We start from the raw sequence: 18,784 nt of genomic DNA on the forward strand, positions 1-18,784 counted from the left end.
GAATATGGAGCGAACCGCAGGTGGTCCCACCCCAGCCTCTTTGCGAAAATTTCCAGACCCTTTTAAACTGGTACCCCTCGTTAAATTGTACCCATCCATATGTCTTAGGAATAGCCCTACCCTCCTCCTCGCCTTACCCTTAGTATCTCTTTTACCCCTGCCACTGGGCATACGCTGCTCCCGGTCTCCCCCTTTCTTCTCTTTGTCCTGTTTTCGATTTTCTTAACAACACCCCTTATGGTGATCCCCGTATACCTTCACATCGTCATTTTCCTACCCCATTTTCTTCATCCGTTTTTACTGGCGGGCTATTAGCTCTCCTAACCTAAATTCCCCACAGAATGCCATAACGAATGTCACCTTAAACAAAATTAGCCTCCTCCTTGCCCCTGGCACCACTTCTCCTAATACCGTCACCATTCTCTCTAAACCTATCCTCCGTGATTGGTTCCCTGTCATCTGGTTTTATCACCTTGCCCGCCTGCCATGCCCTTTAAAACTTTCCTGACTATAAACGCCCTTGTCATGTCCTCCTTGCCCTCTTAGCTTTGCCGAAGAAAGATACCCCTGCTACCGCTATGGCGACCTGACCTTTTTCATTCCCTTCATATTTAAAGACCAGAGCCATTCCAAGAACCTACCCCCCGCTCTCCCCCTATCAACGTCACCCTTAAACTGTAACCACTGCTTCCAATAGTTTTCGTGATGCCCTCCAAGTTCTTGGGGACAAAGATTTTTCCACCATTTTCTTTATACCTTCTATGCGCTCCCCAATCTGCCAAAGAAAGATGGGGCAGCATTCACCTTCCATTCTAGCTGCGGGCGCTGCCCTCCTAAACACCTCCCAATTAAATTCTAGACAGGGCATCATCGCTATTATATTTTTATATCCTGGGATGTGTTTTGCTTTAAAAACAGATGTTTTTCTGCAGGCATTTCAGCACTAGGTACCTTAAATACTTTTTCACCTGCATGATAATGCTGAAAAGGTTGTTAACTGCGTCCACTATTCCCTGATTGCCGCCAGCCGCATCTGTGTAAGTTCTAATTCGTTCTCTGCTATCGTCTTAGGCCATATTCTGATCCCATTAAAGTCTGTTAGAAATGTACTCCAAATTTTCAATATCCTCCCTCATTCCTCCTGTCACTCTCATCATGTGCTCGGTTTTTTAACTCCTGCTGTTCCAACTCCAATCTTCTCTTGAAGATTCTCCCTACCTACCCTACACTGCACGCAAAATTAAGTACTCCAGCAACTTCTGCATTACCCTTAACGTTACTTCTTTCTTCTGCCCCAGCATTTCTTTTATCAATAGCCGTGTCCTTCTCTATCTTATCCTCTGGCAGCTCGCCTTGTTCTCTTGCTGTATTATCATTATGCCTAGGAATGACAATCTCTGACTGGGCCCCTTCTGTTTTTTTTTCCCACTGCTACTGGGACTCCTAACTCCCCTAGCATCGTTAATTAACAAGTCCTTTAGCTCCTTTGCGCATGCGCCGTCTCCTTGCTGTGCCTACCACCATAAAATCGTCCAGATAATGTACAATTCTATCGGAACCTGCTCTTGCCATTAACAGTCAGTGCAAAAATGTGCTGAAATTTCTCAAATATGGAGCATGATACCGAGCAACCCATCGGCAAACATTTGTCCACGTAGAAATTTTTATTAAATCTACACCCCATTAGCCTGAAACTGTGCGGATTTGATGGGTAACAGCCTAAATGCGGACTCTATGTCTAACCTCCGCCATTAGCGCGCCCCTCCCTGCTTCTCTCACCATCCTTACTGCCTGAACTAAATGACTGATACTGTACTGACGCGTCTGCCTTGTCAATTGCATCATTTACAGACTTCCCCTCCTCGGATATGATAATGTTGTATCATACGAAATTTACCTTTTTCTTTTTATGTACAACTCCTAAAGGTGATACAACTAGCCCCTGTATTGGTATTTCTTTAAATGTCCCGCCATCCTTCCCCAATTTTATTTCTTTGTCCAATTTTTCCTGGCTAGTACCCCGCCGGTACCTGTTGCAGATTTTTAAATACTTAAATTTTTCAGCCCCACACACCTCGTTTCTATTGGTACTACAACAAATCCCCTCGTTAGCCCTTTTTCTAGCATTGCCCTGTCGTTTCTATTATCATAGCTTGCCAATTCCTTTATCAACCTATCTACCCTCAACGGGTTCTGGCCATTCCCCATTGCCCCGCGCTACCCCGCTTCCCCCTGGGCCACCGAAAACTGCTTGTTATTTCCCTCCACCGTTTTTTTTCTACAATTCCACCCCCGCCTGGAAAACCCCTACAAATACTTGCATATGTGTCTGATTTACATCCATTACCCCTGTCACATCTCTTCTCATTGTAGGCCCAACATTCCTTCCCTTCTGCTTTCCCCCGTCTTGACTGATGCTAATGCTAGTGGCCTCTGCACTGCGCTATCCGCTGTTTTTATTAAGCGCGTCCACATGTCTAATATTTTTATCCCGAACTCTTTCCTCCCTTTTTCCCACCAGCTGCAGGTTCCCCCTTCTGAACTCACCATCATAATCTTTCCACCCGAAACCCCCCGTAAGTTGTGTAGCATTCCGCTATCAGATGTAATGTACCCTCAACATTCCCTTTACCTTTCCCAGATTTTCGGATAAAAAAATTCGGCATATATTACCATCCCTTTTACCCACTCTGGGAATGACTGTTTCAATTTCTTACCCTTCCCGACCTCGCTTCTAGCTTTTAACACCACTGCTTCCCTTGCAATTTCGAACCACATCTATGTATTTTCCTTTTTGCACTTTTAATACTACCCTTAGCTTTTAAATGTGTTGTAATGGCATAAGTTTTTGTCCCTGTCACCTCGTCATCTGCGTTAAATTCTCCTTCACTATCGCCCCCGCCCTACAGGGGCTTTCGCTCCCCCACTTTTTGCCCTGCTTCGCGTATATTTTCTTTAACAAATTTTTAAATTCTCTCCTATTACCTTCACCCTGCCACTTTTTTCATCATCAGAATCCCACTCAGATGAACTGTCTGACCCCCTCATCTATGCAATACATTATTTTCTTACCTTGCTTCGGTTGAGCATTCCTTTCGTCCTCCTTGTCACACCTCCTTCTCCGATCCCCTCTCCAGTTTGCTCTCCTGGGGTCTCCTCCTTTCCCCCTTTTTTCCGTTGCGCACCTTGATGTGCTCCGATCCGATTCCCACTGAAATGCATTCAAATTAGTGTTATTATGTGTGCATGCCTCATCTCCCCTTGATCTTCTCCTGGCTCCCTGCCCCACTCTCTGCGGTCTCTCCTTCTCCCCCCCTCCCCCCTTCCCGCTCTCATCTATACTCTGACCCTCGTCTAGCATAATGTATACATTGCCCCTCCACATCCCTCAATGTCCTGGGGCCTAACCCTTACCATCGCCTCTGTTCTGTACCTTTTTGCAGCCTCTGGTTGCACTGGCCTCTGCTATACACACCCACCCACCTCTGTTCCTCCTACTCCTCACTCACTGACTTGCTCCTATGTCCCTTATCTCGAAACCCTGTCGCCTCCTATCCTCTCCCCCTGATTCCTCTCTCACTGTCCTGTCCATCTCATATTCCCTTCTTGTGCTATCCCCAGTGTTTGGCCCGCCGGGGCTCCGACACCTAATCCCTTTATTCTGGGCGCACCCGTCCCTTACCTCCTCCTCATACTCCTTGTTGCCTATGCCTCCTTCCTTCCCTTCATGCGCTCCGCTTTCCCCCTTGCCTCGCACTATCTGCCCTCCGCTTTGCGCGCTTTCTGCACCTGTTCCCTGCTTTTTTCCCCCCTCCTGTGGGCTCACATATGGCGGCACCCTCCCTCCCGTAATAACCGGACTTACAGCTTGCTGCTTACGTCGCCGGAACCCACCCCCTCCCTATCCCCATAATCCAAGATGGCCGCCCACCTCTCGCGAGATTACCCGACCCCTGCTTGCCTCTCTCTGCCCAGCTGCTATAGGCCTCTTACTACCGCCTGCTCCCTTGCTCACTACGCTATGCCGCCCGCTATGTTTGGGGACCTGGGCCGGGGGGATGGGTGGAGGTGACGAGCTAGCCTCCCTCCTAAACACGCAGGTATGTCTAGACTTGCATCAGAGTCAGAGAACAGCGGTTCTCCATAATGCTCCATAATGCCTTACCTCCTCACTCTCCAGCTCCGCTTCCCTGCAATCCGCCCCAGCACGTACCTTAGTGACTCCATCCGTATTAGCTGGTATCACCTGCTCCACCAGCCCATCCTAATGCGACTGCCGCCTCTCCTCTCTTGTTCTCAGCCTGTCCGCCTCCTTTTTCTCCTTTTCAAGTCTTTCCAATCTTCTTTGGGCTTGGATCGCCCTAGTTTTCCACAGCGTGTCATCTCCATTCAGGTACTTCTTCGGTATCTTGCGATTCCTGACAGACATTTCTCCAAACTGCAAAACACGTCCTCCTGTGAAAACAGAAAAAATTGTTAATGTCCTTTACTTCCTGTTCCCCCTTCTTATAGTACCTGCCCCCCTCCCTCCCCCCCCCCCTCAGTGCTTCCTCTCTCCTAATCTGGCTTTCTATTGTTCCTTACTCCTACCCCACCCTACGCTCCTATCCTTAGGCTGCTTCCTCCCCCTTTCTCTCCAACACAACTTCTTTTAACCCCTTCTCGTCCATGACAGGAGCCCCTAGCCTTAGGTGCGCTCCTGTCGTATTCACTCCCTCCGCTCTTATATTAGTAGGTTTCAATCTGTTTTTGATTTTTGCTTTAGCTTAAACAAGCTAACAATATGGTTTATAAAAGTAAGTGTTGGGCAGACTTCCGGTGGGCTGCATTTTAAGATGGCCACTGACTCCTAAAGCTCAGCACAGCTTGCGGTAGAAAGTGACTATATATCTCGCCATCCTAAAATCCCTTGGCAATATTTGTGTCCGGGAAACCTCCTGGATCAAGGCAAAACATCCCTTGGCCACCGAGAAGCAATTTCAAAATGTCTAAGCCTTCTAGCATTGTGGCACATCTCCTGCTGCAACGTTGTATATAGTTCTACAAGTTAATTGGTGCTACCTCCTGACCTTCTACAATGGATATTCCAAGCACTAAAGATCCATGTACGGCTAACTACATTCTAGCTGAAATAAGGGGCATATTCTTGCCTAGACTAGATCAACTCCTTTCTTCCTGCACGGAACTGAGTGCAATATTGAGGCTAACAGAGCAACCTCTACGATCACAGGAATCTTTCTCCAATCCACATAGCCTTGCTCTACAACATTACCAAGCAATAGTACATCATACTCATGGGAAACAGATGGTGGCTTCACTGATTCAGGTCCCTTAATGATGAGAGAAGTAACATTGATGTCGCTGACTAGAGAAATACCTCCCTGCTCATGCCTGTCAGAGTCTGCCACTGATTCACCTTCGGGAACCCCAAACCCAGATGCGTACCTTGCAACAAGTGTTGAGGAGAAGGTTGCCTACCATATCTCTGGTCTCATAAAGACTGCAGGAACATTTTTCAGTTTGCAATATTTGCCCTACAATATGTGTGGGGACCGGCATGATCACTTTGCGGTGGATGTGTTAGCTTCTGACCTACTGAGCTTGCAGCGCTACTTACTAGAGTTGTCAGTGCCTACATTCCACTTAGCATCCTGAAAGGATATTGTGAAGGATTTTTCATACACATGGTGCCTATGCAACAACTGCGGGGGCCAGCAAGAGAGCACTTTAGTTTTCCCTTCTTGCGAAGGAGCTACCTTGCACATCAGTGGGATCTGTGTTTTCGGAGGGATATTGGTTAAATGACATTGACCTAACTGAGCCGGTCACCTTTTTCAACGTTTGGTACTAATTTCTGTGGAAAAACCGGTTCTATGCAATAAGCAATGTTGTCCCTTACACCGCAACTTTCCTGATTATAACACACTTCACTACTAAATATCTGCTCAGCCCTCTACCCTACTGAAGCAAAATGCTTCGTTTACTTCATTACAAGGAGCCCACTGGCCTGCACGTATTTCTGTCTGCTGGACTAAATAGAGTGAGGAGAGGAGTGGGTTAATTTTAATCTTACTGTGAAGGAAGGCTGCCGTCATAGAGCTCCAACTTATTTACCGGATCCCTTATACTCCAGCAGCTGATCGTGACCTATTCTGTTTATTGTCAAACCGAATGTTGCTAAAGGACGTTTGCTAATTGTTCTCTAAATATGTAGTTCCTTTAATGTTTTCTACCTTGTTTGATGTTTAGATTAGCTCTTGCAATTCCTGAGTTAGTGCTGTGGAGCCGTTAGTTACACTGCTAATCTTTCTGTAATCAGCCGCGGGAAGAGGGATAATGATTTGTGTGATATTCTGAACTCAGCCTGTTACACAGATAAATATAAGATATATTGTTTAACAAAGTTCAAAGGAGACATACCATCTGGTCTTTTTTTTATTTTTTAGACTCTTTGTAAATGTCAACACTGCTACCCATCCTTTTGCTCCAAATTACATCTCTTCAGTCTTTTCTGAACTTTAATATTGGATGTTGGTATCATGGGTACCCCTGATTAGTGTTTTCTATGAGGCTGAACATGCTTAATCTTTATTGTTATACGTTAAATGGTGGCTATTTCACTTTTTGCTTTTCTGTTCTAATGTAAACTAATATGGTCTACTTTGTGATATGTATTTTTATGCTCCTCTTATGGTGTAGCCTTTAGGCTGGATATTCTCAGAAGTAAACTCCTTTGGAGTCCTTGCACTCTGTTAAAAGTTTGAACACAGGATCTTGTCAGGGTTAGTGTCTTCAATTATATTTTGTGCTTGATGGAACTAGTATACTCATTTCAAATTGCTCATTTATACCATAGTCTATATCTCTGAACAGTAAGAATTCATACATTTTAGATCTTATAGTGGCATAAATATGTATTTGAACTGCTGCAACTTAACATTGAAGATTTTATACTGCACAGTTAGCAGAATCAGGTTTATTAATAACACTTTTTAATCATACAATTATATATTTAAATTGGTCATTGGTGAGAGCGGCAGGAATACCGGCATTTTCAAAACTGAGAGCTTTTGTTCGTTCCTGGTAGAGCTCTCTTCGTATGCATTTTAAAAACTGCTAGCATTACATGGTTTATTTTCCGGCAGTTACATTTATTCTCCATTATATGATAAGCAATGTGTCTAAGTATTATTTTAAACAGAGGGATCTTCTTGGTTGTGTAACTTAAAATATTATCATTGACAGTATTGAAGGGTCTCATCTCTGCTAAACGTTGAAGCTGCCTCCTACTATGGTTGAAAAAGTCCACAACTTCACATAATCCAATGTCAGATATCACATTTAAGCAAACTATGCTGTCTCATACTGGTAGCTGTTACTCCCTCCCTATTAATATAGTATACTCTGCTTGGAGGTCCTACCAGGCCCCTAAGCTAAGCTTATTTCTGTAGTTAGTCTTAATATTGACCTAGCAATGAAAGTGTGAAGAGCTGGCCAAGGCTCTCCCTCTGATGACTTTTACATGTTAGATAAACAATAACAAATATTGCCAAGAACACTAATGTCCATTATTAGCTACTTTTTACTTAAGAGTAAAACCCCTGATTTGCTTTGAGCCACCATATTGTTGTAAGGTTCCCCTAAAGTTAATTTAGCGTTTGGGATTTTTTTGTTTTTGTTTGTTTCTTTAGTCTAGTTTAAAAACGGTAGTAGTGATCACAGCGCCAAAAAAGGCTAAAAAGGTATGTACACACAAACGATGGGAGGATAGATTGAGTTTAAAATTTATTTATTTATTAATACAGAGTAGTATAAGAACAATGCTGGTAAAAACAAATAAAATTAGCCGGCTATTTTAAAATTATTACATTAACTTAACTAGTTTAAAAACATAAAACCACAACCTTGTGGTACAAGGGCATATAACGCTGGAATGCTCACCAGCCTATTGAAGATCTTTAAAGTCGTCTATTCCACTGAGATTTTTGTATTTTCATATACTTAAAACTGTGTATTGCTTCATCTCAGTGTCTTCTTAAATATACCTTTTGTAAACTCACCCTGCGTTGTGCTTTGATGATGCATTGTCTATTATTGTACCCTTTGTTGGTTATAAAAAAAAAAAATTTAAAAAGTAAGTGTTGGGCATTTTTTTGATGAGATACGCTTAGAGAACTAATACAATGTTTAATATCCATATGTGTCCTCAGTCATTATGATTAATCTTTGATATTGAATTTTTAAAAAAATCATGATATTTATTGAATTACATAATCAAAAAGTACATATTACACTTTGATTTTTCTTTAATAAGCTTTGATATTTAATTTAAATAGTGAGAAGACAATTTGATCCAAGTTTATTTGTATATTGCTTATTCTTCATTAAGGGCTATAGCAATTAGTGATTATGAAAATTAACTAGAGATCAGATCTCTGGTTAATTTTATAAACGTGCCCCAAATGCCCCAAAAATACAGTGGAGTGTATTTTATTAAAAAAAAAAATTGTTGCATTTTTAATTTTTAATAAAATAACTGCTCTAAGCAGTATTTTGGAGGTTAAAATGGTGGGAGTGGGGTGTTAAAAAAAAAAATGGCACTGAAAAGTGCCTTTGCATTGCAGTCTATGGGAACTGTGTGTTCCCAGTAAATATATATTTTTACAATTAGCTGCCATCGCTGCGCAACTTACCCCCTTTGCTGCGGTTAAGTTATTTGCCGTGTATGACGGCATGAGAGCGAGGCTCCCATTGCAGCCTATGGAAGCTCACTCTTGTGAGCGCAATCCTTCCCAGCAATGTTAATGTTGTCACATTAGTGTGCGCTGTTATTATTTAGTGGAGCACAAATATCGCTGTCACAAAGTGATATTTAGTGCTCCACTTATAACCTGGCCGTAAATTGTTAGTGGTAAACCATATATATTAAAAGCGATATTTCTTTAAAGCATTTTATTGTTTTAAAAAATCCTTTGTTTATGTTTACATTTTATGAGCTTGCTAACTTTTAATGTCAGAATTTTTCTGATATAGCTGATATAGAATAAAATTATTCAGATTCAAAATTTTAAGATATCATGGATAAGGGCATTGAAACAAATTTAATGAGAGCTTTCTTGTAGCAAAAGGTTGTGTTTCATCATCATTGTAGCATCACATTCAAGAGCCTTAAACGGACATGAAACTTAAAATGTTTCCTAATTGATTCAGATAGAGAATACAAATTTAAACAATCTTCCAATTTCTTCTACTGTCTAATTTGCTTGTTTGGTAATCTTTTTTTAAAAGAATACCTGGGTATTCTCAGGAGCTGGGTGCTAGATCCTGATTGCTGGCTGCACATATATGCTTCTTGTCATTGGCTTTCCAATTTGTTCAGTTAGTTTCCGGTAGTGCATTGCTGTTACTTCAACAAAGGATATGAAGAGAATGAAGCAAAATTGATAATAGAAATAAATTGGAAAGCTATGCCCTATCTGAATAATATATAGTCCTCCTGTTTCAGATATTTTCAAAGCAATGGTTCCCACTAATCTGTGTGTTATGGGTGAAACACTGGGTATGTATCTAAAGAAACATTGTTAATTTTGATTTTGAGTTAAATGATGTTTGTCAAATAATTATACTCCTGCATTGCCGGGAGACCTAGATGAAAGAGTTTATTTCACACACAAATGATAAAATCTGGAAGAGTAACATCCAATATTTTCTTTATTGGACTGATACTCTTCCAAGTCATCATGGTTCCATGAGTTCTTTCTCTCTTAAGTTTGGTAAACCTTGCCGATAGCAATAAAAGAATAGGTAGCATAAAAGACCTTTGTCTCAATTCTGACATCAGTAAGCCTGACTATCCATTGTTAAAATCTCAAGATATCTGGGCTGATTCAATAAAAAAAATGTATTGGTACAGAATGCAATCCAGAAAGGTTATATGATAGCACTCTAAACGCTACCTCTAAATAAATGTTTTCTGAATTCTTCCCTGAAACAGGGTCAAAAGAAGAAGGAACTAGTTGTAAAATATCAATTTTAATAAATGCAGGGTTAATCTAGTCTGTTCCTCCATAAACCAGAAGGAAAACATTTCATCCTCACTTTTTTCACCTCAAGAAAACAGAAAAGACTTGGAGACAAGTTCTGGGCCTGAGCGCATTGAAATAATTCTCTGTAGCAAAAATAAATGTACAGTTGCTTTTTACTGTGGTGACATATACTCCAACTCCAGACTGGTCTCTATATACAACAGCATTATACATCTGAAGTTTGGAGTCAACAATTTTCAATACCAGTTTATCACTGCTTTACAGCATTTCTATAGCTCCTCAAGAGCACAATTAATAAAGCAGAGATTTAAATTTTCCAATACAGTGGTGAAATCATGCTAATTACAAGAGCAAAGTAAACAGGTAATTGTTCACATGGAAAGAGTTATGCTTTAAAAGACAAAGCATAGTTGACTTTCCAACCTATATGAAACTGTTTTAATACCAATAAAATGCATCTTCATAACAATATCATAGACTTAATAGACTATATTAAAAGTCTTCCTCCTTTATCTCACAATTCCGTCAGTGGGGATGAGCAGCTTAGGGAAGTTGGCATCTACTATCTATCAAGAAGGTTAGATGGCACCTCAGTCTGCTGTAACATTCTCTGATACTGTAAAACAACATTTTGCCTGATTTATTAAACAGAGAAAATATTGCTGAATGCTTCCCCTGTCAGGACCAAGCTGAGTTAATTTTACCACAAACTGAAGCACTTTTATTTGGTGGCAACCTTCCAAGATGTGCATGGACAGAGGATGGAGTGTAGAAAATGCCACATTTTCTACAAATATTTTGAAGATTCCAGTAATTTAGCTTTGGATTTAGTCCAAAGCATCCTAAAACGATAATCAGTGAATATGTTTACAGACAACATAATAGCTGTGTTAAACATTGATCTTCTAGAAGGGACAAAGCTGCTCACGTTTTCACCAGAGATAGAACCTATTTTACTTTGGGATGATGCCAATGCAGACAACTTCATGGCAGTACATTTTCAAGGATCTCAGAGCAGACAACAATTATAAAGGTGAGAATGGCAGATCTGTAGACAAATGTTTATTTAGTTAACATATGATCTTGTGGCAACTACCAAATGAGAAATACTGTCCTCAAAGCTTCTTAAAGGGACAGTATACTATAAAATTGTTTTTCCCTTAAGGTGTTTCCAATTCCTTTTTTTACCAGCTACAGAGTATAAAATGTATAAGATTTGCTTTTTTAAGGCTTATTTTTTTTTAATATGAATTAGCTGATTTTGTGTTTTGAGGCCACAACCTAATAAAAGGGGTTGAGCTTGTAGGTATAATCAGATCTCATTACTTTATCATATTGTGTACATATACTTGCTTCTTTATCTTATATCTGTCCATAAACCAATCACCAATACTTGGAGAGAACAATGGAAAATTAACATTTTATTACCTTATCTCTTCTATAACCCACTGGGAGTGTAATTTCTCTTACTGTCTGTGTTAACACAGCTTGGCCTCGAGGCCAAAAACTTTCAGGATGGGTTGGGATACCACAGGCTAAATCAACTATTTCAAATGCCAATATAAGGATAATGGAAATACTTGTAAACAATTTAATACACTCCAACAGGTAAAGTAGATCATTGGGAACAAATTAAAGGGGAGAACATTTTTGAATAAACTGTCCCTTTAACTTGATAAACACTTAAAATTGTGTTAAAATAATAGATCCTCTCAAAAGACTATTACTATCAAAAAGATAAAATATATGGTGAATATTGTTGGAAGATGGTAAATTATTATTTTATAAAGTTTTGTCAACACATTTAGGTCTGTGTAGTTGACTTAAAAGATAATAATAATGAGATATGCATATAAGCTTTCAAAAAAAGTGCATGAATAATTAAATAATTTGATAAAAAATATACACTTTGCTAAAGTAGATCCCTTAAATTAAATAGTTTGTTGCATTTGTGCTACAGGTTGCTGCTTGACGATAATTACAATTTAGACTGTTTTTTTTTACATAGAAAAGAACATTATGCTATCTCATTTAAGATGCATGTTCAAAAGCATCATTACAGAAAATAATAGGTTGATGATAAAAATGTGATTTTTTTCTCTCAAAACTTTATATATGGCAAACAATAATATGGGGCAAGCAATGTCACACTGTTTATATACTGTCTTTTCTGGTTCTTAACAATAAAAAGAATGTTAGAACACCAAAAATAAAAGGACAAAAACATGTGATGTGTTCATTAAAATTATAGCGTGCTTCCTCCTGCTGCTTACGCTTAACAAAAGAGCTGAAAGATGTATTTCAAAGCTTTATCTTTGAGTTTTTCATTTCTTTCTGTTCACAGTAGTATGACAAGTTTCCTTTCTTTGAGTTGAAAAACAACATAGAATGCCATAATTAGTTATTTGAAATTTTAAAGGTTCACTTCTTGATTCACATTCCATGAGAGTTTTTTCTGACAAGCCCATTCTATGTAACTGCTCTGTGTGCTGTGTAACTAGTTAATATATCCATGCACAAATGTAAAATAAACTTGTTGTTTTGAGCACACAACTTTGAGCATTTGGGTATTAGTTTTTGTTCTGTTATTTGTCTCATTAACTTTTTAAATTAGGAACATTTCTAAGTTTACCTTTCCAACTTTTGAGAATGATTTACACTTGGCCTTTCTGTTCAGACATATCTAAATGTAATGGGGCATCTACACTCCTGATCTTTTGATTGTGCTTTTAACTTAAATGGATGCAAAGCCCATAAAGTTTAGACACTGCTGCCAGTGCAGGTTGTATAAATATGGTTAGACATTTTAGAATCTCTATATTTCCTGAAATTTGTCTCTTGGACAATAATGTCACCTTTCTGCCTGGATAGATCTTTAAGACAAATGGAAGGTTTAGCCCATTCATTTATACCCTTGACTTTTTTGTGTAATTATACTTACAGTTTATTCATCCATTATAATAAGTATAATGAATATGTTTGCTTACCTTATCTATTAGATATGTGCATTCACCTCCGAATGTGGAAGAAGGCGGCTCTTCGTTCCACTCAGCTACTTTCATTGCCGTATTTATTCTTGTGCAACAGCAACGCACCAAAATCTGTATTTGTACAGATTTTAGTGCATTGCTGTTGCACAAGAATAAATGCGGCAATGATAATAGTTGAGCGGCACGAAGAGAACAAAACCTTAGAATGCACATTTCTAATGGTATAATCTGGGTAAGAGGAAAATGTGGAAGACGATTATAGAACTAAAAAAAAAAAGAAGAAAAGTAGGGAGGAATGAAAGGAAATATTGACTCAGTGTGATTATAGTAAGAGAAGATTATTAACACACTATGAAATACTATAAAAAAACGCATTTAATAGAAAAGAAAAATGAAAGGTTATTATATTCTTATTTTATTTTTAAAGAAGCATAACTTAAAGAAGCATAACAGACATCAGGCTGTAGATGACGGTGTGACTGTAAATTAACTGTACTGTCCAGCTTGCCACTTTAAAAATAATCCCACTGGGAGGTAGTCAGGAAGGGTGAGTACAATTAGTTGCATGGGGGGATTGTAATATATACTTGAAAGGTGCTTTGAATTACTCTCCCTTTAAGTTTTGAAGGCTGTTCAAAAGTGTTTTTTTCTTTTGTTTTTACATTTTCAAATCTAGACCCCCTAGTTTACCCTCAATTCCCACATTTATACTATAACGCGTTTGTAACGCGTCCGTCGGTGTCGCCAGTTGCGCACACATCCTTAAATGAATGTTGGCAGTCCAAGGTAGTCAACAGAATGTTGGCTGCATGCGCAGCCAAAAGAATTCACCTGGATGCAGCAAAGCTTCATCCAGGTGGATTCCGAAAATGGCAGGGTGGTGAAAGAGTTATTTTATTTTTAAGGAAGCATAACTTAAAGAAGCATAACAGACATCAGGCTGTAGATGACGGTGTGACTGTAAATTAACTGTACTGTCCAGCTTGGCACTTTAAAAATAATCTCACTGGGAGGTAGTCAGGAAGGGTGAGTACAATTAGTTGCATGGGGGGGTTGTAATATATACTTTAAAGGCACTTTGAATTATTCTCCCTTTAAGTTTTGAAGGCTGTTCAAATGTGTTTTTTTCTTTTGTTTTTTCATTTTCAAATCTAGACCCCCTAGTTTACCCTCAATTCCCACATCTATCCTATAATCGCGTTTGTAACGCGTCCATTGGTGTCGCCAGTTGCGCACGCATCCTTAAAGGAATGTTGGCAGCGCGAGGCAGGTTGATTCTGTCACCACCCTGCCATTTTCAGAATCCACCGGGATGCAGCAAAGGCAAACGGAGCATTACAAAAAAAAAAAACGCCTACAATAAGTATTACAAAAAAAAGCTGCATCCAGGTGGATTCCGAAATGGCAGGGTGATGAAAGAATCCACCACAGGTGGATTTTTTCACCACCTAGCCATTTTCAGAATCCACAAGGATGCAATGAAGGCAAATGGAGCATTACAAAAAAAACGCCCATAATAAGAGCAAGCTTGATTTGACCCATTTATCAAAGCCTACAGACCGGCAAAAGTTGAAATTTGTGACATAACATACGATCCGCCGGTCTCAATCTGACACAGATCGATGCTTACGTCATTACAGATGTTCGAAATACAACTTCCGCACTATCTGACAACTTTTGCAAGATAACAAATTTCTAACAGGTACGCTCGCCACTATTCCAGCCCAGCGTACCTGGTTTTCAATCCGCCACCCTGGAGGCCGCGGATGTCATAGGAATAAATGGGAGTCTGAAAGCAGCGAAAGCTCATGTGCGATGCTGCCAGATATCCCAATGATTTATATGGTAGAAAACCAGTTACGTTTACACCTAACACCCTAACATAACATGAAAGCTCAATCCTATTGGCTGATTGCAACAGCCAATAGGATTTTTTCCCCTTAATTCATATTGGCCGATAGAATTCTATCAGCCAATAGGAATGTAAAGGATGCCATCTTGGATGACGTAATTTAAAGGGAAACTTCATTCTTCAAGAGACGTCGTAAGAAGAGGATGCTCCGCGCCGGATGTCTTGAAGATGGAGCCACTCTGCGCCGGATGGATGAAGATAGAAGATGTCGTCTGAACGAAGACTTTTGCCCGCTTGGATGAGGATGGATGTCCGGTCTTCGAAAACTGTAAGTGGATCGTCGGTGGATAGTGTTAGGATTTTTAAGGGTTTATTGGGTGGGTTTTAATTTTAGGTTAGGGACTTTGGGCAGTAAAAGAGCTAAATGCCCTTTTAAGGGCAATGCCCATGCAAATGCCCTTTTCAGGGTAATAGGGAGCATAGGTTTTTTTATTTGGGGGGTTTGGTTGTGGAGGTGGTGGGTTTTACTATTGGGGGGGTGTTTGTATTTTTTTTACAGGTAAAAGAGCTGATTTATTTGGGGCAATGCCCCGCAAAAGGCCCTTTTAAGGGCCATTGGTAGTTTATTGTAGGCTAGGGTTTTTTTTATTTTGGGGGGTCTTTTTTATTTTGATAGGGCTCTTAGATTAGGAGTAATTCTTTTTTATTTTTGATACTGTGGTTTTTTATTTTTTGTAACTTAGTGGGGGGGGGTTGTAACTTAGTTGTTATTTTTTTTGTAACTTAGTCATTTTTAATTATAGATTTAAATAATTTGAGTAGGGTTAGGTTTTTAAATATGTAATATAGTTAATTTAATTGTTAGTTTAATGTAGTTTTAGTATAATACTTAGGGTAGGTTAATTAATAGTTTAATATAGTTTAATGTAATTTTAGTATAATAGTTAGGGTAGGTTAATTAGTTAAATATAGTTTATTTTAATTCTAAAGGTAAGTTTAAATGTATTATAAGATAGGGATGAGGTAATTATAATGTAAAGTTAGCGGGTTATTAGGTTTAGCGGTTAATAGCTTAATTTAGTTTATGGGGATGTGGGGGGCTGGCGGTTTAGGGGTTAATAGGTTTAGTAAGTGTTAGTGATGTGGGAGACCAGGGGTTTATGTGTTAATACATTTATTTACTGGCGGTGGGGTCCGGGAGTGGCGGGATAGGGGTTAATAGCTTTATTTAGTTGTGGCGGGGTCCAGGAGCGGCGGGATAGGGGTTAAACATTTTACAAAAGAAAAATAAAATTGAAGGGGCGCCTATAGCAATCTAGTTGTTCTATATACCTTTGTTTGTAAAAATATTAATATCGGTTTTAGTGGCCAAGGTTTAGTAAAAAAAAAAAACATTAAATATCTCTAATAACCTAATGTGCAAAATTAAATTTTATCAAATTGAAAAATAAACAATTTTTCGTGTTGTATTTGTTGTTTGATAACTTTATTTAAGATTAATGTGCTATGTGTAAATGTCTCAATCTTATAACTCATTGCATAAACTTTAGTATTAGACTTTCTATTCGTAACTGAATTTGTGATTCTAGTGCTGGGTGTTGATGTCACATTTACTATAATCTTTTAGTGTATTTAGTGATAATGTATTAAGGATTTATCAAATCGAAGTGAACTTTTTAATCTATGTGGTTATTATACCAGTGGGTTGTGGTTGTGTTCTCAGTGTCAATTTAATAGTTTTTTAAATGATCTGTATAGCTATGACTTCATACAAGTCAGGCGATATAATTATCTAAATATATAATTGAATGGGGTTTTGGCCAATAAATTTCACAGTTTTCACCAGAAATATAATTTTGGCTATTATTCAGCTTGTCTTTTATTAAGGTATCAATTGTAATATTCTTAAGTTATCTAATTCTAAATAGACGGAATATTAAGTATTAAATAATGTGAAGATATATATTTACCATAATAACAATTTATTTATACATACATATTATCTGCACACAATTATAAACGATAGTCAGAAACTATGCTGTATCCTTAGGTGAATAAATGCAGATAACAATGAGCAATATAAAAAGACATCAATGTCATAAAATAATATTTAAGTAAAAAACTGTGTATTGGATAACATTTAATATAGATTCTAAGATGGTTGCTATATATACGTTGAATAGTGTGTACAATGTAAATATAAGTACACTCTGGCCTAATAAATCAGATATACAGTTGAAACATATGTTGCATTGTTGAGTTCTATGTGCAAGCTATTTGTTTCTTTTCAAATTTTTTTGGATCGGATATAAAGTTGTTTAGTCCGTTTATCCGTTTTAGGTGGAAACAAACTCAAGTTTGATTAAAGGGACAGTCTACACCAGAATTTTTATTGTTTTAAAAGATAGATAATCCCTTTATTACCCATTCCCCAGTTTTACATAACCAACACAGTTATATTAATATACTTTTAACCTCTGTGATTATCTTGTATCTAAGCCTCTGCAAAATGCCCCTTTATTTCAGTTCTTTTGACAGACTTGCAGTTTAGGCAATCAGTGCCTGTTCCCAGATAACTTCATGTGCACAAGCACAGTGTTATCTATATGAAACACATGAACTAACACCCTCTAGTGGTGAAAAACTGTTAAAATGCATTCTGAAAAGAGGTGGCCTTCAAGGTCTAAGAAATTAGCATATGAACCTCCTAGGTTAAGCTTTCAACTAAGAATACCAAGAAAACAAAGCAAAATTGGTGATAAAAGTAAATTGGAAAATTGTTTAAAATGACATGCCCTATCTGAATCATGAAAGTTTATTTTGACCTAGACTGTCCCTTTAAGTTCTTACTAAGATAGAGTCTTTAGAATCTTATACTTCAGTCAATACGTTGTAAATAGTAAAAACAATTCAAAACTTTCACAGTACCTTAGATGTTTTAGAAGTCCATAAAATTACTGAACTTTCTATGGTGTCTATTACCGTTATGGTATAACCTGGTTGTATTATTCTATCACATGAGTATAGTTGACCAAAAAGTTTGAACTGTTTCCTTCAATAGTACGCACACTTGAAATTGCTTTCAGGTTTCCTCAGCCCCTATCGCTATTCCTCTGAGTACCTCCGTTTGTTGATTTGTATTCGGCAGGCACAGATGCAGCGGTCCTGGGGGCTTTCAGCTGTATTAGCAATATCCTTTAATCTAAGCTGATTGGTAACATCCACGCGTATCGGCCTGTAAAAAGCCTTTATCAAGTCTCATGTATCAAGGTGTTTTTTTTTTTTGCCTTTAGGAGCAATGGGTAGTTTAGGTTAATTAGTGTTAGGTTTTTTTTGGGGGGGTGTTGGTGGGTGGGGTGTTTTACTGTTGGGGGGACTTTGTTTATTTTTAATGTAAAATAGCTGATTTCTTTAGGGCAATGCCCTACAAAAAGCCCTTTTATTAGATTAGGGGGTGTTTTTAATTTGGGGGGATTTTTTATTTTTATAGGGATATTAGTTTAGTTTTAATTTTATTAATTTTGATAGCTTTGTTTATTTTTTTCTGTATTTTAACTTTTTTATTTTTTGTAGCTTTGGGGGTTTTATTTTTAACACACAGACTGACAGACACAGACACAGGCTTATCAACTAGTACAATATAAATTGTAATAGTGCAAAGTTCAGTGTAAATTTAAACTCATACCGAACTGTAACATGTAAGGGCTGTGACAATTGCTGTCCCTATTTTCAACAGCACCAGAAATTTGTTTATGGCATTTTGTATTATTGCATTTTTGTGATTAAAGGGACATTCTACAATAGATTTTATATTGTTTTAAACAATAGATAATCCCTTTATTATCTATTCCCCAGATTTGCACAACCAGCACAGTTATAATAATATAATTTTTACC

The sequence above is a fragment of the Bombina bombina genome, chromosome 1 (genome assembly GCF_027579735.1).
Source record: "Bombina bombina isolate aBomBom1 chromosome 1, aBomBom1.pri, whole genome shotgun sequence".
Taxonomy (NCBI): Eukaryota; Metazoa; Chordata; class Amphibia; order Anura; family Bombinatoridae; genus Bombina; species Bombina bombina.